The sequence below is a fragment of the Gallus gallus genome, chromosome 6, assembly GCF_016699485.2.
Source record: "Gallus gallus isolate bGalGal1 chromosome 6, bGalGal1.mat.broiler.GRCg7b, whole genome shotgun sequence".
In the NCBI taxonomy this organism is placed as follows: Eukaryota; Metazoa; Chordata; class Aves; order Galliformes; family Phasianidae; genus Gallus; species Gallus gallus.
In genome coordinates this window covers 24,956,687-24,980,760 of record NC_052537.1, presented here as the reverse complement: position 1 = coordinate 24,980,760, position 24,074 = coordinate 24,956,687, and the positions used below count along the sequence as shown (strand labels likewise).

General features: G+C 41.1%; 1 protein-coding gene across 1 annotated transcript in view; it reads left to right on the top strand.

Moving 5' to 3' along the window:
* The first annotated feature begins 20,869 nt into the window (after window positions 1–20,869).
* COL17A1 (collagen type XVII alpha 1 chain) overlaps window positions 20,870–24,074 on the top strand; it is a 39,907-nt gene continuing 36,702 nt past the window's right edge. Inside the window, exon 1 of the mRNA NM_001305202.2 lies at window positions 20,870–21,040. The gene's annotated coding sequence lies outside the window, so the exon portion shown is untranslated. The remainder of the gene's footprint in view (window positions 21,041–24,074) is intronic.

The window sequence follows — 24,074 nt, the reverse complement described above, 5'->3', positions numbered from 1 at the left end:
AGTGGGCGGGGCGCGAGGGGGCGCTGCGCCTGCGTGCAGGGAAAGGTGTAGTGAGGCTGTGGTGCGGGAGGGCGCGTTAAGGCCGTGTTTGTGATCAGGCGGGCGGATGTAGCCAAGGCTGGGTGCTGTCGTCGTGGAGGTGCTCGGCGGAGTTGGACTTGTGGAATACCCAGTGCAGGATATCTATGTGGATCCCATACGCGCTTCTGCTGCAGCTGGACTTGCTTGCTGTGTCTGCTAGGCCAGCATCGGCACGCTGCCTTCTGGCCAAGGCCTTGCTCGAGGCTGGCCGCCATCTTACTGCACGTACTCCTGCCTCAGAGAGCGGGGCTCCGGCCTCAACATGGCGCACTCCACACCACAGGTGGTAGGCTGAGGTCTGGCCTGGCATTTCAGAACTGCCAAGGGAGCCACAGCTCTGCCTCCAACAAACCACCTTCTACATCAGGTGCTGTCCCTTCATGGAAGGGGAAAAGCTGCGTGTTTCCCCACAGACTTTCATATTTCCCAATACTGATCTGTATAAGATTTTTTTATTTAGTACAGCTGTGCTAGGACCAAGAAAGACCAAAAATGGCCATAATGGTGATTGCTCCCACCTGTTGTATCAGTCCTTCCTGCTGCATTGGCCACAGCTGAACACATGGAGCAGGCACACCTGCACGGACTTAGTAGATTGTGCCCCTAATTTCTGTAGCAGAAGGACAGGAATTGTTGCCTGTCTGCTCCACGTAGCCATAGAGGAGGATGCTGGATTTCAACTATGTGGAGATGAGATACACTGTTGCACTGAGGTGAGTAAGCTCAGCATAGGTAACCTTAGCAGTTTGACCCTACATATGGTTACTTGTTTCAAATAGAATTTCATAGTGACAGTAGAACCTTTTTTTCTCATAACGTCATTGGTAAAGGTATCAAAGCATTCCCAATGTAAGCTGGTCTGGGAAATTGGAATACCATTAGATTATTTGACTGTCTGTGCGCAAAACAAATGTTTAGCCACGGGAAGTATTAGCAAACATGTATTAACAAATGTTTGAAGTTAGGTTACGTGATTAAACCATGTGATCAGTTGTAACTGTGCAGCAAAAATACAATGTAATTTTGTCCCTGTTGCTTGTGGCAGTTGCGAGGCATTTTTAAACCCTGGAGTGACCTGGCGCTTTTGATAGTTTATTACAGCTAAATTAATGATATATATTTTAAAGTATGTTAAAAAAAAACCTGGGCTTTTCAAGTAAAACAGTGAAATTGCTCGTGGAGCTTCTATTGCAAATGGATCAGTTCAGTTGGATTTCAATTGCACTGGAGCTTTGAGACAACATGTCTCCAACTTCACAACATGTTTCCTTCTGTCTCAGGGATGGTCCCATTTTTAAATTACTCACGCTCTGTTGTACAGACATGCTAGCAGTTGCGTTGCACAAGAACAACAGAAAGCTTAAGATTTTAGATCATTTGCCAGCTGAGATTCCAGTAAGATTTTACAAGAACATAACACATGAAAAAGTCATCCTGTGCATTATCATTGCTGCCTTATTAGAGCAGCGCCTGTGTGCCCCACCCCAGGTATGGATTCCAGGGAGCTTGAGGCTGTGACTATAGAAGGATGGCTCCACCTGTAAGGTTTGTGTGTTTTAACCTAATGCACAGAGGAGAGAAAATGAAATTTTATTATTAGTGTTCACTGATGGGTAATCGCTCTGGGAAGAGGTTCTGCTTCAGGTGAGTGTTAAGTGTTCAACTGTGTGTACCAAGATTTTGTAGGGATTTACTTTGTGCTGACATGTGTGAGCAGTCCAGCAAAAGCACATGAGTGGTTCAGGATTGGGCAGGAGAAACTGCAGAAGTGCAGTAGTGTATGATATCGTGTTATTCACACCTTAATAATGGCAAACAGGAGTCAGACCAACATCTTCCTCTTAAAAGCTGCACATCTGTTTCCCTCAAGGAAAAAGAGATTATCAATGTGTTACTCATACCGGCATGTCTATGGCATGCTGTGGAGCATTTTGCAACAGTTCAGTTAAGCTCACCAATATGTGCATACAGTTAATCATTATAATAGCTATTGCTTGATTACTTTTTATTCATTTTGTGGTCAGAATAGTTTGAGTAATGCAAAATTAAAGAAAAAATTATAGGAAATTGAGCACTGGGTAATACAATTAGCGAGATGTGTTTGCTAAGCATACTGTTTCCCATCAGAGAAACTTGTTTCCATGAAGGACATCTATGAAAGCTTACTTCTTAGTTTTCTTTTCTTTGGTTTTCCAGTGATGAGGCTTTATTGATTGGGGTTTTTCAATTTGAATCTGTTGAATGGCAGACAACTCACCTGCACCAGTGAAGGATGTTCTCTTTTAAGGTCTCCTTCATTAACCTTACATTTCTAGAGAAGCAGTAAGGCTTAAACATCAGTGCTGACATGACAAGGACATGTTATGCTCCCCTATAGCATTATCTGTTGTAGCACATCCAAAGAGGAGAGTAACAGTAAAGGATGCCGACTGTGGGGTTGACCTTTACAGATTCTTCTCTTCCAGAGCACCAGAAATGTTTTCAGAGTGACAGAACTTCCATTTAACAGCGTGTTGGGCACAACAGCTGTGCCTTTTCTCCCTAAGCAGTGCCAATGAGTAATTGAGATGTTACCCAACTTACTAAGTCTTGAGGCACTTGTGCATTGTCCCCTTTTCTTATTTTTTGAAATCTATTGATCTTGCTTAAAGCCAAATGATGTATCCTGACGCATTAAGTACTCTGCACTGTCTGCATGTTTTCTCTTGCCTGAGGCAGCAGGGTGGAGTGTTTTTGAGCATCCAACCACTAACTGCTGCAGAAATTTTTCAATTCCTACCCACTTCAGCATAGGCCTTGGGCTGTGTTTTTACTGGCTGCAATTCACTCCTCAAAAATGTTCCAACTTGTTTATAGCTGTGTAAATATTTTAAAGGAATGGCTGCATAGATTCCCAGAGTAAAATCAGTTTAGACTACAACAGAATCTGACCTTGAGATACAGATTCTGCACTTATAATGGTGCAAATGTCCAGTAGTCACACTGAAGTCACTAGAATGACATCAGCATAAAGCTAAAGCAGAAGTAGAATTGTGCTGCCTTTTCTGCTGTGCAACTTGGGGCTTGCTTGGACAACCCCTTATTTTTTCCTTCAATTTTCAGGGTACCTGTCTTGAAAAGAAAAACTGAATTAATTTATTGCAGCTGAGAGGTACTGCAATTTGCCTGTACAAATGACAATAATGTAAGAGCCAAATGAGTTGGTCTTCCCAGTTCTTGCTGCCGCATGTAAGAGTAACCAAGTGGGTGAGGCGCAGAGCTAATAAAAGGGAACAACGTAAGAATGTCTTTTATTTTTGTGTCTGCATGTGGGATTTTCTCTGACATAGTCATGCCAAAAATTACAGTGTTTGAAGTCTTTATGAGACTAGCGGGCAGTGAAAGGAAACAACAAACAGACCTTCAGTCTTCTTGTCTTTGGTGGAGAACTGAATGATCATTATTTTAAGAAAATTTAAGCCTTTTAAATCTAGACCCATGCCCAGACTAGTACCTGGTACGGCTTTTTGTCATGTGTGATGGTCTGATCGTATTTTCGTGTTAAAGGTATTAGATGTTGTTTTTCTTAAGGAACATGCATCTCTCTGCTCTGTAATGCTCACTCAAGGTAGTTGTTAGATTGGGCTTGCTTACATCCTGGTGTAAAAAGTTTGTTTCGACTTTTAGAATGAGATTGGAGGAGAGAAGTTCTTGGAGAAATTGTGGGTGAAATCTGTCTTTGTCTCGGTGTCTTTATGTCCCATGTCTTCAAGTAACAGAGGTTCTTGCAACTTTCTCAGCTGTTACTGGGGAAAACTAGACTCCTTGGTGTTTGGTAGAAGACAGTCTTCTCTGAGAGAGACAGACATCATTTAGTTGAGCAAGAGTCACCGGGAGCTTGGCTGAAGCATAGTAAAGCCAAAATTCAGAAACTGGTAATGTCTCTGTCTTTTTCTACTGCCTGGCATTGTGGTAGTTACACTAACTGGGTGTATTTGCATGACATGGATTGTAATGGAGTTTGAAGAGTTGCTTCATTTTAAAGTGGACTCATTCCAATTACAGGGCCTCGAAAGAGTCCTGTATTGTTATTTTTCGTCCCTACCTCCCTGGGTCAGGAGTGGGTAATTTGCGCACCTGCTGCCTTCCTTGATTTTCTGACATCCTTGTACATAAGTTCATTTCATGCTGTACACTGTAAACTGATAACGTTTACCTGTGCTACTGACTGGTAAGGCTAAAAGCATGGATGTGGCTTGATTGCAAATATAGATGGAGATAATTTGAGGTCTGTTACCCATAGACTGCAGGACTACGGGTAACATGCACTACCCAGTGGGTACCATGCTGGGATGCCAATTAAATGCTGCAGCAAGCAGATAAGTGCAGGGGGAGATGCACACCTTACATTCTTCCTGGTCTCCTTGGGGTCTCACTGTGGCTCTGAACGTAGACTTCAGTGATTCTTGTCTGTTATCAGTTCCTGTTACTTCATCAACATCTCTCCTTACAGTTTGTTTTAGAAAAATATCCGTAATAGTGGGCCACACCTCCTTCCATCTCAGTCTGCTGTGTCAGCATGCAAGATTTGAAAATACACTTCCCCCATGTTATTAAGAAACAAAATAACTCATTTACCAGAGGCTAGAGAAACCCTTATGAAGTAAAAACTTAGAGGTGTTTCCCTAAGGATGGAGTATGAATGTGGTGTACAGAGAATTTTGCATCTTTGGATACTGCTGACAGTAAAGTGCCACTTAATTAGCTGAGGTTTCAGAGTGGCAATGCTGTCAAATACTTAACTATGCTTATACTGCAAACCGGGCTCAGAATTCAAAATACTTGTGGGAGAGCTGGTTGAAAGGTTTTTTTCTGTTTTCCTTTTCATACAGTTAATAACTTACATGATAATTGAAGTGTTATCATTGTTGTAATTGATGGGGTATGGCTGTTTATCATCTGTGCAAACAAAATCCCTTCTGAGCACAGCTAAATTAGGAAAAAAAAAGACATTAGCAATTGTGAAAAGGTAGGAAACGTAGTTCTTAATATAAAGATTGAAGCAAAGTCTTTGAAGTCAAAAGAGTTAAGGTACTTACAGCCAGTGAGAACTAAATAAATACTTGTTTATCAGTCATTCTTTCAAAATGCTCAGCTGTGAGGAAGCAACAAGAACGCTTCTGTCCCATTCTGTTCAGCATGAAATACATGTGCTGAGACTTTCTGGCTGTCCTGAGTAAAATACGTTGTTTATGTCAGCTATGGCTCATCTCAAACTGAATATTTCACTGTTTGTGAGCTAACTGTCAGGTGCTTGTTCTGGTTATTTGAAAAGTAATTTCAATGCAAATTTCCTTTTCGTGTTTATGTCTGAAATAACTGTATGTTGAACTCCTTTCTCCACGTAGGTGTACAGAGGGAGCTTTACTAGAGAGTTATGGAAATTGTACTGATTTCATACTACATAAATGGGTTGGATTTAGTCCTTGTGACATTTGAAGTCATGGTGAAACATCCTAGTGACTTGAAATGTAGCTGTAGTTGTGCCTGTTCATTGCAGTGGAATTGGGCTAGCTGACCTTTAAAGGTCCTATCCAACTCAGATGATTCTGTGATTCTGTGAAGTGGCCTCGTGTTGGATGTCTGCAGGAGTAAGTGGTTTTTTGTTAGGCTTTTTGTTGTCCTCGTGTAAGTTAGCAGAAGTGTGTCAGGTGGAGTCAGCTAACAGTGCTGTTTCATGTGGTGTTGTGATACTTCAACTGCTGCTGATTGTATCAGCATGATGTGAAGAGTGCAACCAGTCCCCTCAGCACATTTGGGTGGAGAGCATTTGTCCAGGAGTGCTGAAATGATACTAAGAATAGAAAGAAAATTCTTTGGTGAGCCAGGTTAGAAATTGCTATCAACTTTATCTGGGGACATTTTCTTATCAGTAGACCACACAGCTTTGAAGCTGGCATCAGTAACACTCATCACGTGTCAGTAGCCGTGGAAGAAGCTCTTTGTCAGCCTCTTTGATGGCAGTCGTGCCACTCCTGCAACTGAAAATCTCCCTTTACAGCTGAGAGTTACTTTGGTTTTAATGTTTTCAAGTTTAGTGCATTTTTCATTGAGTTAATTACAAATATTGTATTGGATAACATATGCCTGAATATGGTATTTCATCACTGTTAAATACTCGGTGGTAACTCAGCACATGGCTATGCGTTGACAGGTTTTCTCTTGAAAGACTGCAGGAGTGAGATCAGCAAATAGATCACAGATAGATCATCCCGGAGCATTACCTACCATTTACCCTGCCTCTTCAGCCTGTGAAACCAGGCATGACTAACCTTCAGCTGTCCCCACTGATGTCTGGGTAGAAAAGTCCTCTGTGGGATCCTTCATTTTTCTAAGATCAACAATGCATGTATAGGTGCACCCACTTACCCATGTGTGAAACATGGGTATGAGGCGTAATCAAGAGTATTGTCATCTGCACTGTGTTTCGTTTGGTGACAGTATTTTTCTTTTCCATTTCAGCAAGAAACTTTATTTCAGATTTATTTTTTTTACCTTAAAGTGGGATTCTCCCTTTCTAAAATGAAGTGTAAAAGCTGTTGAAGCTAGCCTAGCACTTCCTTGTCTTAAGCTTTTCTGTAAAAACTGGAAGGAGAAATTCTTTTTCACTTTGCATTACCAGCTAGTGTTGCCTGGCTCTAACTGTTGGTTTTCTGTATCTTACACAGGAATGTTTAAGTTTACTTAGGTAAAAGTATGTGCAGAAACTGTACTCACAGCTTCAATGCTGAGTGTCATATGCACACTCCAAAGTCACTGTGATAAGCATTTTTGCTGCTCTTATTGCTGCACTTTTTTTTGAAACACCAAAAACGTGTGAGCCCATTTCATCTTTAGCATTGCTGATTTCACTGGAATTGATTGTTTGTTTTTTTTCCCCACTGATGTTTTAAAACTTCAGGTCCTGGGTAAAATATTGAACAGTGCATTCAAGGGACACTCTTAGAGTACTATTTCTAATTCTTCAAAGTACTCTTTATTGTCCTGGAAGTTCCTGGAATGCTTGATACAGAAATATTCTGGGATTAATTCACATGCAGGCAAATACACAACAAATAGTTCTCTTGTATTTGATCATATGCTTGCTTATTAGTAAGCTGTTTATATGTTGGGAGCTGTACATCCTCATATTACACTGTACACTTCTTTGCTCTTAGGTGCTTGTCTTTTTTCACTAGTTTGTTCAGCTTTCTGGGCACAGCACATTTGTTTTAGCAAAAGCAGAAGGATTCCAGAGCTTTCATTCCATTCCAGAGCTTTCATTCCATTGCTGAGAATAGCTACTGTAAACTAAAGAATAGAAATAGGAATGTGTCATTCTGGTAGTCCCTCTAAACTCCAATCCCATCTGTAGTTCACTAACCTCCCCCATCTGAGCTGACTCTGGCATTTGCTCAATCTCTGTTTCCGTTGCATTTCTTCCCACTTGATCTCTGTTTTTCTATGGCTTCATTTTAATATCTTATGTGCATGTATTGGCTTGTTGATTTCTTTGTTTTGTTTGATTGCATATTGCTGACATGCATTAGCTGCTATGGATGTTCTTCTTTCTTCCACGTTTTTTGTACTGAGATTGAGGGATATCAAACCTCCTATTCATGAGTCTGGGGATATACGTATGTATCAGTATCTCATTAAGCATTAAGTACCAGATACAACTGTTTGTTGGCAAAATAATTTGCTGCTGAAAATATTAAAAAAATCAGTTTCCAATGCACAATTTTCATGCCTGCACTGTTTAAATAAATACCGAATGAAACTAAAAGCTAAACATTGCCTGTTGATTGGGTGTATGAGCTTCACCAGTTTGGCGCTGGTTGTCGTTTACCAGCAAAACATGGTAGATTTTTACCTGCAGTTACAAGTTTAAAGACATCTGCAAAATTGCCAGATTGTTATTATCAAAACAACAATTAACTGAAGTGTCGTGCAATTAAACTAGACCAGCATGTGTTAAACAGCTTTGGGCAATTCTGGGAATGAAGTCCCCAGTTCAGCAAGGTATTTAAATATGCATTTTACTTTAAGTATGTGGATAGTCCCTGTGAAGGCTAGTGATTAGTTCACAGAGATCTGGGGAAAGCTGCTGGAGCAGGAAAAGCAAAGTCTGCTGCTCATACTCCTACTGGCACATACGACTATGTTATTCCAACACATAAAAGGTGGATACAAGAAAAAAGGTGGTAAATTATGCTGTGAATGGAATAGGGATGGTGATCCTCAGCTGAAGCAAGAGATACTTGTTTTGAAACTCCCCAGACATTTTGTAACAGCCACCATAATGAGATGCAGACTGGATTGCCTTGGGAGGCTCTGAAACCTCTACACATTCTTGAAGTCTTCTAAATAAGAATCTGTGAAGTTAGGCTGGAGTAAATGCCCACTTGAAGGCTTTTTCAGTCCTATTTTTCTATAGTTGTACAATGTTGTATGCTTCAAATTACACATATACCTCAGACCAAGTGTATAAAGACTCACAATGTCCTTACTGGCTTAGGCAAATATTATTCTGTCGGAAGGGGGAGCAGTGAAATAGAGTTCTTGCTGAGCTTCTTGTCAGTAGGTTGTTTTTGCAAGAGAAATTGGATTTAATGAACTCAGTGGAGGAAACTCCAGTCATACACAGCTACTTGTTTGTGAGGATTCTTATGTCATATCATCACCTATACTGCATTTGATCCATGATTTTTTATTTTGCCATCATACCTAACAGAAACTATTTTGTTCTGAACTCTTTATGCTGGAAACTAAAAATACCTTTAGGTACAGAGATTACAAAGCCTTCAGCTGACAACTTGAATCATGGAAGTTAATAAAGTAGGAGTCAAAGAGCATTTTCTTTGCAGATGCAGGGTAAGCAAGGCAGCTACCATAGCACACATCTGGCAATCCTGCAAGAACACTAAATATACCCAGAAAGATCCATCCCAGCAGGTAAATCCATAAGTACAGAGTAAAGAAGAGCCCAAGGTGCTTTGATTTTGATGAGGGAAGACTGCATGTTATCACAGGTCTCATGAATCAGTTTGAAATGAAGAGTGTGAATGACAGCTAAGTTTCCAGCTAGTCATCTTGCTGACACACAAAAGCCTCAGCTTTTGGAAGAGGCAATAGTTCTGTACTTTGGGTAAGGAAAGGGACTTTTCAATCAGAGACATGGAAATAGAGATGGGCATAGCCAGAAGGCTCAGAGATAAGTCAGAAAATCTGCCACAACTGGACTTAAAGGCTACTTAAATATCTTGGATCTACATTTTGAATGTTCACTTGCAAATGTTTTAGAACTATTTAAAAAATTATCTGATAGCCTGAATTTCAAGTCCCGCTACAAGCAACGCACGGAAAATAAAAGCTTTCTTTTCCCCCAAGGTTTTCCCATGCCAGCTGAGCAGTGCAGCAAACTGGTCATCATGCTGTCATTTCTCCTTTTGCTTATGATTTTAAAGGTTCTTAGCACTTGAGGAGATCTGGTTTGTAAAATGAGATCCTCTTGAAGGCAATGTTGTATGAGTGATAGAATCACTGTATGGCCATTACTGGGGAGGTCAAGAAGCAAAACATTAGCCTAGCAGCCAGATTACATTAAGAAGCTCTCATGGTAAAGTGAGATACTGCTTGTTACCTTCTCTGTATATTCTTTGTTTATATCCTCACTGATTTGTTCGTTGTAATTGAAATTGTAGCACCTTTTACAATAACACTGAGCTATTCCGGGAGAAGCCCCACTATGCAAGGCAGTGTGATCTCAGAAAATCTAGGATCTTCTTGTCTATGTAACCATCATGAGAACTATGTGAAGAAGTCAGCAGCTAAAAATAAAGGTGTGTTCTTACCTCCAGAGACATAGGAGTCCTGAAGAAAATAAAACTATCCCAATCATATCTGGTATATTGGAGAGCTGCCCTACAGTTGTCATCTTGACATTGTCATTTTGATTGTAGAAATGAGTTACAGATTGGTTAGATGAGTTGTGGCAAATGCAGCAGTCCAGATATCTGAATTATATCTCTGCATGACCTACAAGACCAACATGTGTGACAGAGTTGCCTGATTTCTGCCATGATATTACTGTTGTTGCTACTGCTGCACCAATAAACATGGATAGATGTTCCAAAGACTGTATTGTTCCGTTGTGCGCTTTTGAAGCAGGAATAATTCAGATGGAAGTACCACAGACTAGCACTGATCTATTTGCTCTCTGCCGGCTCACACATTTTCTTTTTGTTTATCCTGCACTGAACAGAGCTTGGTTGGAATTAGTATATCACTTCTGGTATTGTATGGGAAAGGTGTGTCTGGCTAGAGATTGGCTTGCAGTAGCATGGCCTCTAAGGAAAGGTGGGAGGCTTGGAGACATGGGGGAATGGAAGCAGAAAGAAAATTGCTATGAATGATGCCAAATACTCTTTTTAAGCCATATAAGAAAGCTACAAACTGAAAGATGTTCTACATTAAAGAGCAGTGAGGAATCCTAAAACTGATTGAAAAACTCTTGTTATTGAACTGCTAGCTATGAATTTTAACTTCTACAGTGCTGTTCAAATATTTGTTCTCCTTGTTATTGATAAGTGGCTATTGATAAATGGTGGGACTGCAACTATTCTGCAGCCTCAGCCATGGTTTCCAGCTTTTATTTCTGTTCATCATTAACTCAGCGGCAAGGCAAGTTTGTAGTTCCATCTCTGCAGGACTGTTTGTATGGTCAGGAATTCTGTGCCAGGCTGTGAGATGTAGATGTGAAATCAAAAGTACTGAAGTGCTGGCATATAGAAATGAAAGGAAATCCACAAACACTGTGGTTACATAGGAAGATACAAGCAAAAAAAGCACTGTGAAGGAGACATAATGATAAAAATTAAAAATCATTCATATGTTTTTTAATTTAAGCATAAAAATGATATACATGAAAATGTAAAAGGTAAAATATATAATACTTATTCTAAAACTATAAGAATGCTTATGTAACAGTAGAAATTGAGAATGATGGACCTTGTACATTTTAGCCAGGATCTTAGAGAAAATTCCCTGTGTGGCAGGAAGTTGGATCACAATTTCAGTCTGTGCCAGCTTTCTCATGAGCAGAGCAAAGGCCAGTATTGGGACAGGGACAACCAACAACAGAACAAACAGCACACTGAGACAGCTTGCTCTGTCTAGATGCTTGCAATTACAAGGCTGAAGAAAGGCTATTGTGCTTTCTGCAAAGCTGATAGAAGTGAGACTTTTTGTAAACAAACAATTCATATTAAAAGTCAGAAGAAAAGTATGTTCTATACGGAGTCACCTGTAATGTCTGTCATCCTTTATTGAAAGAGACTACTAGCAGACTGACTCAGCCACAAGCGGAAGCTCAACAGTATGACTCCTTTAGTGCCTGTTCCTGATGTGTTCTTAGGGAGTCAAGGACTGCTTATAATATCCTGTGATGGCATTTTTAACTCTTGATGCTGACGAAAGCTTAAAACTTGTTGGCTTTGTTTGCTCTGTATGGTATTTATTGAAAGAGTTATATATTTTATGCAGTCATTCAGTCCATTCACCCTGTTCCATTTCCTAAGAAACTCGTTGATGATTTTGAAATGGCTTAATACTGGAGGTTGTCGTATGAAATAAAGCTGTAATAAGGAGGAGAAAGACACTGTACTGGTGCACAAGTGATGTAGAAACTGTTACAAAATCCACAATGTGCTTCCTTTGTAGTTTGAGTTAGAAAAAGCATGCATAGTAGCCTATGAAAAACATTTTGAAACTGTTGCTTTTACTATAGTTTTTCTGTGTACTATCTGGCATGTTACTTCTAACAGGAATAAAGTTGTGTCAAAGATGTTACGCACAACTTACTCCATAGATCTGCTGGTGCATTTGCTTGCCTTATGGAGGTTAATGTCTTTTCAGAAGAACTAGCCAGCTTTCATTTGAAAAAAGTAGGCAGAAAAACTAAAACTTATTGCACATGTAATTTAAATTAAAAAAAATAATAATAAATTAAAAAATTTAGGTATTAAATCAATGAGGAGAAACAATGTACAAGTTAAATCATAGAATCATATAATGGCTTAGGTTGGAGGGGACCTTAAAGACGATCTAGTTCCAGCCTCTCTGGCATGGCATGCGCAGGGTTGCCAGCCACTAGATCAGGCTGCCCTGGATTCCATCCAGCCTGGACTTGTGCCTCCAGAGTTGGGCATCCACAACTTCTCCGGGCAGCCTGTGCCTCACCACTCCCTGAGTGAAAAATTTCTTCTTAATGTCTAACCTAAATCTCTCCCCTTTTTTAGTTTAAAGCCATTTCCCCTTGTCCTATTGCTGTTAGACTGTGTAAAAAGTCAGTCCCCCTTCTGCTTGTAAGCTCCCTTCAAGTACTGGAAGGCCACAGTGAGGTCTCCTTGGAACCTTCTCTTCTCTGAGATAAAAAAGGCCAACTCTCAATCTTTCTTCATAGGAGAGGTGCTCCAGGCCTTTAATCATCTTTGTGGCACTCCTCTGGACTCATTCCAACAGCTCTGCATCGTTCCTGTACTGGGGGTCCCAGGCTTGGATACAATGCTCCAGATGGAGCCTCACAGGGGCAGAGTAGAAGGGGATAGCCATCTCCCTTTCCCTTCTGACCACCTCTCTTTTGATGCAACCCAGGATACCGTTGGTCTTCTGGAGTCATGTCCAGCTGGCTCATGTCCTGTGTTCTTCCATCAGGACCCCCAGAGTCCTCCTCCAGAAGGCTGCTCTCAATGAGTTCTTCTCCCAATCTGTGCTTGTATCTGGAATTGCCTTGACCCAAGTGCAACACTGCTCATGGCCTTGCTAAACCTCATTAGATTCTCATGTGCTTACTTTTCTAGCGTGTCCAGGTCCCTCTGGATGGCATCCCTCCTGTTTATTGTGTCAACAAAATGAGCAGATGCATTTTATACATAAAGAGTAGTGCAAGACATAGTTGAGTGAATAGGTCAGGGAAAGGTATTAACTTTGAAAAACTTCAATATAGGAGTAGCTTACACAACTGTGCTAGCAGGCATGAAGACCTGCCCTCCTATGACCACAAATCTTAGGAATTAATTCATTTCCATAGTTCTCTGTTAAAAAGAGAAGATGAGGATAGCTTGTGAAAGGAGTGCAAAGAGGATGGTGGATGTTTGTGTCCGAGAGGTTACTCAGCAGTTCTTGGGAAAAGAGAAAAAAAGTGGCAGAGGCATGATTTCTATAACAGTGTTTCCAAGGAGAAGGCAACCCTGAAGGAATGTTACTGACTCTGCATGACATGAACGCATTTTTTAATACAGTGCTTTTTACAGTGTGAACAAGAAGGGTCTTCAACTTCAGTACTGAAAACATGCGCTTCTAGCTGCGGTGTGTGGTGTATTCTGGAGGCTGATACTACCAAAAGTCTCATGTCCTGTCTTGTGCTCCCAGTCCTGCAGGAGATCAGCAGTCTTCTAGCCATGTGTATTGGATAATAATATTTTATGCCTCTGGAATGTATTTTCTAATAAAGGAGTGCCATTTAAATTAAGGCTTTGCAAGCCTGTACATGGCAGGTGGGGCTTTGTGCCCCGGGAAAAGCAGGTGCAGAAAGATAGAAGCCAGGATGAAGGATTCAAGCCTTTATTGGGGACCAGTGCAACAAATAAATAGGAGGAGAAATTGGGATTAAATGAGTTTCACATGACTGCTTGCTCCAGGCAGTTGTAGTAAGTGCTATGATATTAACTTTTGTACCAAATAAAGGTGTAGAGTTGCTCCATATGTGTGGCATTAAACCAGATCTAAACAAATGCAACAGAAACAAGCATAATTCAGATTTATGTTAATGGAAAACAATCTCTTCCTGATTCAAAACTCTTTCCCAATAGTTAGATAACCATGTGTTTGGAAGCTAATTGGTTTATGGTTTTGAAGCACTCCAGAAAATTAGCTGATTATATAAAATCCCTTCTAATCACTGGCAATAAATGTGGCTCACAATACAGCATGTTCCCTTAGAGGAAGCACCTTAGTAGCCCATCAAGGACTTTTCATTCTGTTTAGTTTGGCAGTGAAAAGTGAGCAACGCCCTGAAATACTTGAGAGCCTAATCACAGATAGTACCTTGCTAGCAAGGAAGAGGAAGGAGCGTGTTGCAGTATAACAGAGCTGACCTCTGGGACAGAAATCTTATAGTTTTGATCTTCCACTCAAAGTGAGTCAGGAAAGTTGGTGAGTAGTCTCAGTCTTCATCATGCATGGACCCTAGAGGAATCATCAGAAATTCTCAGGAGACACAAAGCACAGATGTTATAACATGTTTTTACAAAAACACTTTTCTTTTTTTAATTCAGAAACATGGCTTCATAAGCTTCATACATCTCCTAGAAATCTTACTGTTTTGAAGGAAACATTCTCTGCAAGCCTTTTCAACCCAGGGCAGACTATCAGAGGATTAGAGAGAACAATGTGAAAATCACAGTTTTAAATCACCATTACCGGTGTATCAGAGAAAGGACTTGTGCCAGATCTTGCATATTCCAAGAGTATGTATTCACCACTGGGATGGCATTTTCTAGTTTCTTCATTAAAATATATATATATATATATAATTCCATGATTTCAATTTGAACTAGATTTAAACTAAGGGGACACTCTCAGCCCTTCAATATTAGATATTGGTATTAATTAGCAAACCAGTGCATGACTGCACAAACAGGAGCACATCTACAAACTCAGCGTGCAGTACAGTTATAATTCATGTGATTTCTGTAGGTCGTTATTTTTCATCATCCTTCCCAGATTTCACTAAGCTTTGTACTTATGATAACAATTAGCTTCCCTCATTTTTGATAGTAGGAAAAATGCACTTAGGAAGCGACACTGTAGCAGTGCTCAGCACAGCCACCTTGTACAGTATAAGTAGTGCTAGACAATATCTACTACGTGATTTGGTTTTCAGAGTTTAAATAGGAAGACTGAAACTCAGAAATATGAGTTATTTCTTTTAAATCTTAGCTATGTAAGTACAAGAAGCAACTTAATCTAGCAGTGATCATTTCTGGTGCTTACTGCCCTACTGAGTGTGCAGTTATCCTCAGTGCTTGTCCAGTCCTCTTGGACTCGGTATAAGCTGTGGGTTTTGTGCACAGCCTTGAGTATGTCCTAGTGTTTAATTTCATTGCCTGTGCCTAAATATATTCAAATTGGATTTTGTACAAACTGATCTGAGTGTCAGAGCATCGACGTTCTGTTCCTAGGGCCTCCAAAAAATCCTCTCTGGTCTGTGAAATAATCGCTGATCAAAAGTGACCCTTTGAAACTTCTTGGGGAAGAAGATGTGAAGGGCAGAAATGTAAAGGGCTGGAGAAAGGAAGAAAAAAGGAAATTGCTTCCAGCAACCCTTCCAATCACCCTCCCATGTGTTTCCAACCCTGCTAATGAGAATGTTTCTCCTCAGGCAGGAGGTGAGTTGCTGCGAGGTGTTGTTGAACCTGGCAGGCATTTTCTGCCAAGGTTTTTTTAGCCGAAGGGAATTTTAAATCTTCTGTCAAGATGGAAGACAGAAATCATTCTTTCTGAACAACAGCGAGTATTTTCTGAGTCAGATCTGTAAGATAACTGTCCAAAGCTTTTGTCCCATATGTACTGTTGCACTGAATGTTCTTCCTATGTTGCTTTTCATGATAGTGCTGAAAAATTGCAGGCTTCCAACTGGCAGCTGGTAGAACTGGTTGAATTGTTTGTTTGAAATACTAATTGCTTGGAATTTGGACCATGGGTACAGCTGGTGAGCAATTCACGAATCAACCTTGCTTTTTGGGGGCTTCCAGAAAGTTTTTTTGCTTGCTGCCAGTTCTCTGTAAACAGTTTGTTTACTTTGTCTTTGCTTTGTCTTTTCTCCGTTATTTATATTGGCAGCACCACAGCCAGGTCATCTGGAATTGGTTTTGCCCTTTGCTGCTTCGCTGGCTGAAACATTTGATATGCAAAGACAGCAAATAATGCATTTTCTGGTGCATATTTTTGGATTAAGAGGCACTAGTCCTAAAATTGAGGAAGAGTTCACAGGTGAACTTGCAAGTAGGTAGTTTTTTTTAAAGCTAAAGAAGAAGAAGTTATTTGATCCTATGAATCAGACTGTGCACTCTCTTAAATAAAATACTCAGTGAATGGCTTCCTTTCTCATTGACCAAGCGTTTGGGCAGTGGTCTGATTGCAAGTAATTAGCAGCATCAAGCAAGAGACTCAGTTCAGCTCATGGCTGTGCTGCTGTACGCAGAATATTTTGGAGGCAACTCTTGTCCAGAAGACAAATTGGAAGAGATTATTCATTATTTCATCACTAAGAAGGAGAGGAGCCTTGTGAATGAAAGTTATGTAGTTTAAACTCTCAGAGCAGCAGTGATCAGGTCCATCTGCTTCAGGGCTGCATTCCCTGGCAGATGCTGTGGTTTGTTGGACAGCTGTGGGAGCTCTCTAGTGGCCTCGGATGAGGGAGAAGGCAGAGCAAGAGACAGAGATAACAGACAGGTTGTCACGTTGCAGACATGTCCGTTAACATCCCAGCTTTGATGGCGTCTGAGGTGATCTGATGTGGCTGGTCCTGCCAGCCTGTTCCTGCTGTGCAGCCTGACCTGTACCAAGATGTAAAATGTGCTCAAGCATCAATTCAGTTAAAAGGCTGCACAGAGGACAAGCAGACTTTAAGAGATCACAGGTGTGTTTTGTTTGGATCTGTCTCTCACCAAAACTTCTGTTATCAAGAGCAGTCCCAGATACACAAGACAATGCACGTGTCAATTCCCAGCTGTAAGGCTGTGCTGCTTGCAGGTAACTATCAGGCAGTTTTATTCAGAGCACCAAGACAGAACCACAGCCTGTGTGTACAGGCCTGTCTCTGGGCAGAGGCAGACAGCTGCCTACAGCTGCCAAGCACTGCTCCCAGCTGCACAGTGATACTGAGAACAACAAGACCAAGTCTTCAACCACCTCTTCCTGTTCTCTGTTGCCCACCAGAATAGCCTGGTCCTTCCTCTTTGGATCAGTACAGTTCAATTTATCCTATACTGTTAAGATCAGTGTTTTTTAATGATCCATATGCATATGTAGTTTTATTATAATTATTGCCATTTATTAGGTGCATTGTGATAGATCTTAGAAGCTGTAACAAGCCTCCTGTTGTGTGGAGTGCTGTATAAGTCAGAAGGAGAAAGGAAAGACAGTCCTTAGATCTATAGTTTTTATATTAATAAGTGCAAACAGCCAAGACTTTTGTCTATCTCTGAACTTTCTTGAGACCTGGGAGATTGTGTTAGCAATGTGTTCTTTGCATCTTGACATTATTCATCTCTCAGCACCTCAAAAGAAATGATCAGATCCCCACAAGGCTTTTATTCATGCCTGAGGTTACTCATGATAAGTTTCTCAAGTGATGTGCAAATTGTGGGCTTGGGGTGTTGAGTCAAGGAGTGACTCAGGATGCTCTGGTTGGTTGTGTTGCTGCTTGGCCCTAGCATGCAAAATCAAGGCACATAGGGAACTGCAGTTGCTACCTGGAAATAGGTGTTGTATCTTCTTCCCTATGTTTGCCATCTTTTTGTTGGCCTGCAATATTCTAACCAGATTCATGGCTGATTCACTAACAGTGTAATTTATGTGTTAATTGTCAGCGGTTTATCTTGTGCTAAGCAGATCCCTCTGAAGTTAGATACCAGATAGTTATCACTTGGCTGTTTCTAAACCATAAAAATACTTTAAGGTGCTAGACTATGGCTGTGACAAGGTTCAACTTCTAGGTTCCTTATCTTTGGACTCAACTTGCAGAGGGAGAAGTGGTTCAGATTTTGCCATAGCACAGCGTACTTCCAAGTGCAGCGAATGCTCGGTGTGATCTCCCTTAACTTCTTACCCTGCCTGTGGCAGGGGGAGTGGAACTTCATGATCTTTCAGGTCCTTACCAACCCAGGTCACTCTACAGCTCAATGATCCTCAGCCTTTTTAGAGCCAGCGTCAGCTGCTGCAGGCTTTTAGATCATCATCATAGATCTTAAACCAGTTCTAAGCTAGGGCTTTATAATTGAGCAGTCATCCCTAAATTAGCTCACAAGGTTTTTTACTGCTGATGTCCTTATTAATTGGCTTTGTTTCACTATAAAAGAAATTTTGCCCAAAGGGTGGATCCCTGGGTGTTGTCTCTGCACTTTCCCTGCACCAGAAGTATCTGGAAAAGTAGAGGTTTCTGCTACTCACTGTCCAAGGGAGTCTCACTGTGAGTGTGAGATCTTCACGTTGGATTTCAGGTCAGACTTTTCCAGCACCTCACAGGGACACGCAAGCTCCTGAAGGGTAAAAGAAAGCACCAGAGAATGTGGTGCCATCTGTGATTTGATCTTTCTAGTTGCAAGGTCGAAGCACTGATGGAACAATCGAAGTCTGTGTGACTTGTAGTGCTGGGAACAGGGACAGCAGCAAATTCTGCCTCTGGGAGAACATTCTCAGTTACACCCAGCAGCAGTGTGACTCCACATCTGCAGACTCTACCATCTACAATCTAAAACAGGATGGATGTGGAAACAGAAGGATGGTGATTGCCACCTCCAGGAGAATCTCACATTGTCTCCACAACATGAAGAGAGTTCAGCTGCAGTTCATTGCATTGAGCCAGGTAGATAAGCTTTTGGTGGCTCTGAATACCTGAGGCAATCACTGACCAGCATAAGCTGAGGCAGCTCATTACCTCTCTAAATTATGTCCTTGATGTTGATACTTGCCCATTAAGAATGTAAGCATACAAATCAGTGTGTTTCATCAGGCAGATTTTACCAGCATCGTCCTCAACTTCATATTTTGGTGCATTTTCACTTCTAAATGCAGTGTCAGTATTCTTGTGGTATGGTTTATTTCTACTTTCCTTTTAAGACACCTGTATGTCATTCCTCCTACTCCTTCTTTTTCTTTCTACTAAGAAATTTGAAAATTTGAGGTCCCATCTCTTCCTCCAGTAAGGTCTACTTGCTGTTCCAGTGAGTCCATCTCATACTCTTGGGTGTTAAAGACGTAGAATAGCCCAGTGTATTCAGTCCTTTCCTTGAGCTATCTCTGTGGGGCAGCCAGGGTATGTCTGAGGCACACAGCTGTGTGTTGTGCTGGGAGCAGTTGTAAATGAGATGACAGAATTGTAGTGTTGAAAATGAAGTTGGTAATAAGAGGAACAGTAATGCACCATTTTAAGGAGCAATGAAGGTGGTAAAGCTAAAGCTATTTTTATATTTCCTGTCAAGTCATGAGCCAAGAGCAGTTTGGTAAGGTCTTAGACTGAGCTCTACACCTCTTAATGACTTAATTACCACATGCAGCTTGTTTAGACATTTAAATATCCTTTCATTAGTATTTAGAGTCATGGATGTTTTCTCAATGCAAAGAGGAAATTTTGCTTTATAAGCATACATCTGACTAAAGAGAAATGCGAAAACAAATTCTGGGATTTAAGAGATGCACTGATGAATTCTGATGAAATTTTGAACTCCATCAACAAAGAAGGGCCAACCCTTCGTGTAGTGCTGTATACCAATTGTGCCCCTGAACACCTCTGAAAATTTCCAGTGTAAATAGAGCATGATCTTGAGTGTACACAGCTACAGTTTCTCTAAAGGTCAGTGCAAAAATATTTTCTGAGCCTGAAGTTATACGATGAGAGGCAATTGCCTTAACTTGCACCAGGAGAGGTTCAGGTTGGATATGAGGAAGAATTTCTTCTCAGAAAGTGTGGTGAGGTTTTGGAACAGGAAGGTTGTAGTCACCTCTCCTGGAGGTTTTCAAGAAAAGGGTAGATACTGCACTGAGGGTCATAGTTTGTTGGGCACAGTGGTGATGTGTTGACAGTTGGACTAGGTGATCTTTGGAGGTCCTTTCCAATCTTAATTGTCTGTGTAGAGTACGTGAAGTTAAGGCGAATTCTGATTTTTATAACGAAATACCAAATGACGCTGTTTTGTTCAGGAGGAAAATTCTTCCTGCGAGGTATATATAAAGTTTGTAAATGCTTGCTGTAAGACATTGGGTGTGCTAAATCGTTGTACAGATTCCAAAACAAATTGGACAAATTAATGGAAAAAGTTCCATCAAGGAATGATTGCAAAACTTCTGCCTTTGACTCAAGAAGTCTCCAGCAAACACTGGGAACATATCTGCACAGGTTTCTTTGACCCCTCTGGTTGCCCTTTTGCAAGTGGTACGTACAGAAGAAATGAAATTGCTTACTTAGTTTTGTGTACTTGGTTATGATATTTAGCAATAATGCTGCCTCTTGAATAGAGAGTAAATATCTGTGGGGTCTTCAAGCCAGTTCAGGGTACTGATTCCAGTGGTTTTCAGCCTATTTTTGCTAGCTGGAAGTTTAATCCATTGTATGCAAGCGGCAAAATGAGATTATCTCACCATCAGTTTTGCAGCAATATCAGCAGGTGCTGCATAACCTTCTGTGAGAAAATGCTAAAACAGGTGTAATTCGTGTTAAATGCTCAGATCATGTCTCAGAAAACACAGTGATAATAGCTCATTTTCCCTGTCTTAAGCCTTCCCAGCTTTGCCCATCTGGGATCTACACAGTTAATCTACCTGAGCAAATAAGTAGGAGCGTTCATGCTTTCGGTGAAGTTTGACTCCTGGAGGCAGACTTTTTTTTTCCAGTGAGTGTCAGATAATTGGAAGGGTAGGGTGAGGCAGGAAACCACGACACGCCTTTGTCAGGACTTGTTTAAGAGCAGGGGAATAGAAAAGCGCAAGAAGGGTGAGAGTAAAACAGGTTAAATTAAGAAGAGCTGAACATTTTTGGATGATCGCTCAGATTCCACACACCTTTGGAGGGACATGATAGTATAGGTGGCAGATTATATAGGAAACAAGAAACGGTTGAGGAGAAAATCAGATTTTCAGTTCAGTAACCAAAGCATACCAGGTAAGTTACATTACTGAAAAACAAAATAAAACAGAATAAAGGGCTGTCTTGTATTTCTGCTCTTCCTGATTCCTCGCAGAATTCTGTATTCTCAGGCAAAATAGTGGAGGTGTTATGTTTCTTCTATGGGGGATTACAATGTAAAATTAAGATTGTGGTGAAGCTGGGTCTTTTTGGATTTTGTATTTGTCCGTGAACATAGCTTTTAGAACTGATTATGAAGCTAAAGGGGTGTATCTGCTGGTAGATAAGAAATGTGAAGCCAAATTCAGTACATTTTTAATACATTTTGTGAAACTACCATGAAAATAGATAAAGTTAACTGAATGTTCTCCATACTGCAAGGGCAGCAGCATGGTGTAATGTGGATCATCTATTGGCTATTTTTAAAACTGAGAGGATCTGAAATATGATGGAGAAATAATGTTTGTGTACTGAAGCTTCAAATGGTGGCTTCAGAATGTAAGATGAAGCAGTAAGTCCTGAAAGCGCCAGGAGGTACTTTTGAGTCAAAGTCTGTTTTACTGTGGACAGGCTTTGCTTTGTGTCATACAGCTTTATTTGCTTATCAGCCATGAGCCATTTATTATGGACTCTGGGCCACATTTTGTCACAGAAGGTTAGGAGGCCTTGCAAAGTGTTTTTGAAGCTTTATCGTAATAAGTCAGAAGAGCCTGATTTGAGAACTGTTTTTTTGTTTGTTTGTTTGTTTGTTTTTTCCCTTTTTGTAGCTGGTTTAGCAATTTGAACACAGTGAAAAGAGGTAAAAGTTTTGTCTTCTTTTCCAGCCTTTGGACTGACTGACTGACTTGGTGCATGGCTTTGAGGCTGTGAGTTGTCCTGCAGCACACCCAAACTTTGCATATAACTTGCTTCCCTGGCATTAGCATCATTTGAGAGAACCTACTAAATGAGCAGTTTTGAAAGCTTCTTTTAAAAAGAAAAATCCATTCTGCCTATGTTGCTTTTGGTTGAGTAGCTGGAAGTGAAAGGAATAGCTTTTAAAGCAGAATGAGAAGGTCAAGTTCCTAGACTGTGAGGTGAAAGAAAGATGAGGGGGCATTTTTTTTAACCAATCCTATAAATTCCAGGACAGCAGCATTTGCTTTTAATGCTATCAATGACATTGTTTGGAGGCATCTACTGTTTTGGAGTATTTATGATCAAAGGGTTCCTCTGACATTAGGTATAATTCATCTTAGCAGCTGCAGGTGCCTCTTTCTCCTGAAGGAGTGTCTCGCAGCATAAGCCATGTTGATGGAGGGGGGAGAGAGCTGAAAGGATGTGCTGTGAGAGTGCAACAGCATTCAGACATGAGAACTGGAAGGATATTGTGGAGGAATAAAAGGATCTGAAATGTACCTGCTTTTGTTTTTATATTGCAGTCTTCATGGCTGTAAAATAGCTTTTCACCTCCCCTTTGAAACATGCTTGTAATAAATTTTATTGCCATTGCACACAAGTAATACGTAGCTTATAAAATAATAAAAGAAGTTGGAGTGTTCCATCTCAGACTGCCTTAGCATCCTCAGTGGTGTCCTGCATTGCAGACAATGGGAGTAGGAGGTGCAGGAGGTACCTGGCAGCTCTGGTCTTATATGAAAAGCAGAGATTAAACGTGCTTTGTAAAGCTGGGCTGCTCTCACCATCCTGCTTTTCAGTGCCGTGCAGAGAGGAAGCTGCGTGCACAACTATGGTCTTGCAAGAGATCTCCTGGTTCCTTGTGCAAGTTCTCTGTTTTTATTAGGGCCACTAGCACACTTCAGCCCCAGCTTACATTAAACCAGCTTTAGGGTCACCCTGCCTTAGGCACCTCCACTGTTTGTGAGTGATCCCAGTTCATGAGCTCCAGTTTATCGCTCTGAAATAACTGCTGGTGACTTCTCTGATTCAACAGCACTATTACTTTATCTCAGACATAGCCTACAGCTACTTCTTTGTGAATCCAGGTAGGAGGAGCTGGTAAAGTGAATCAGTCCTGACACATAATGGAAATCAAGCTCAGTCAACCCCCTGGAACCTGGGCTGGCTTCTGCATTCACGTGGCAAAAACACGTGCAAGATCAAAATGCGCTGTGTGCCAGGGCTGGGCTGAGCTGTGGGATGTGTGGTTTCAAAGACATTGTTTAGTCTCTTCTCCTGATTTTTTTTTTTCTTTTTTTTCTAATTGGTATCAGAAATGGTATCCCCTTGATATATCAATGGGAGGAAGGACACAGATGTGTTCACTCAGTGGTGGTACTGGCCTATGGTACACCATCCATAACCAGCACAGCTTCCCAATAGCAAAAGGGAAATTCTGGGGCTACGAAGTGGTGGAGAAGCAGTTTCTGAATGTAAAGGTGTGTTCCTTGTCAAGATGCTGGCAAAGCCAGAATTGCTGACATCTAGATAGCGACTTTCAGCATGTGCTTTTAGAGAAGGAGCTTTAGATATGCTTCCACTGTTGATGTAGCAAGGAAAAGTAGCAGAGATACTGCCTTTTCTTGGAGCGGATGACCAGGAGGTGTTCCAGTGCAGGAGATTGGAATCCTGCTTAAGGAGGAGCTCCCCTTATGCATTTAACTCTGGTCTTGTGTGTGCCTTGGAATCAGCTCTCTGGAGAATCCTTTGGAAATCCCCAGTGTTAGCAAATGATATAAGGGTTGGGTAGTGTCCTGCTGCCAATGTTGTGTAAGGACTTGGATGTGGCCACTGTGTGCCAGGCTGCTTAGCCACACTGTGGGGCTGAGGTGTTGAGGTTGAGGGCTCTGGGCCCTGTTCAGTGTTCTGTGTAAAGTTCAGCTGAGTCTGTGGTGGGAGGCATGAGCTAAAGTGTCTTGGCAGATGGCGTACCTTCTACATTCAGCTTGTTCCTCTCCAACTCTGGGAACATTGGGTGCTACTCAAAGGCAGATCTGAATCTGAACTTTAGATATTCCTCCAGATTCTCTGTTGCTTCCTGCCTTGTGTGGGCTATACAAACATAGCATCACAGGAGGTGCTGAAGAGTAAGTGGAGTCATGAGGACCAAACCTGAGTGGTAGCTGAATTG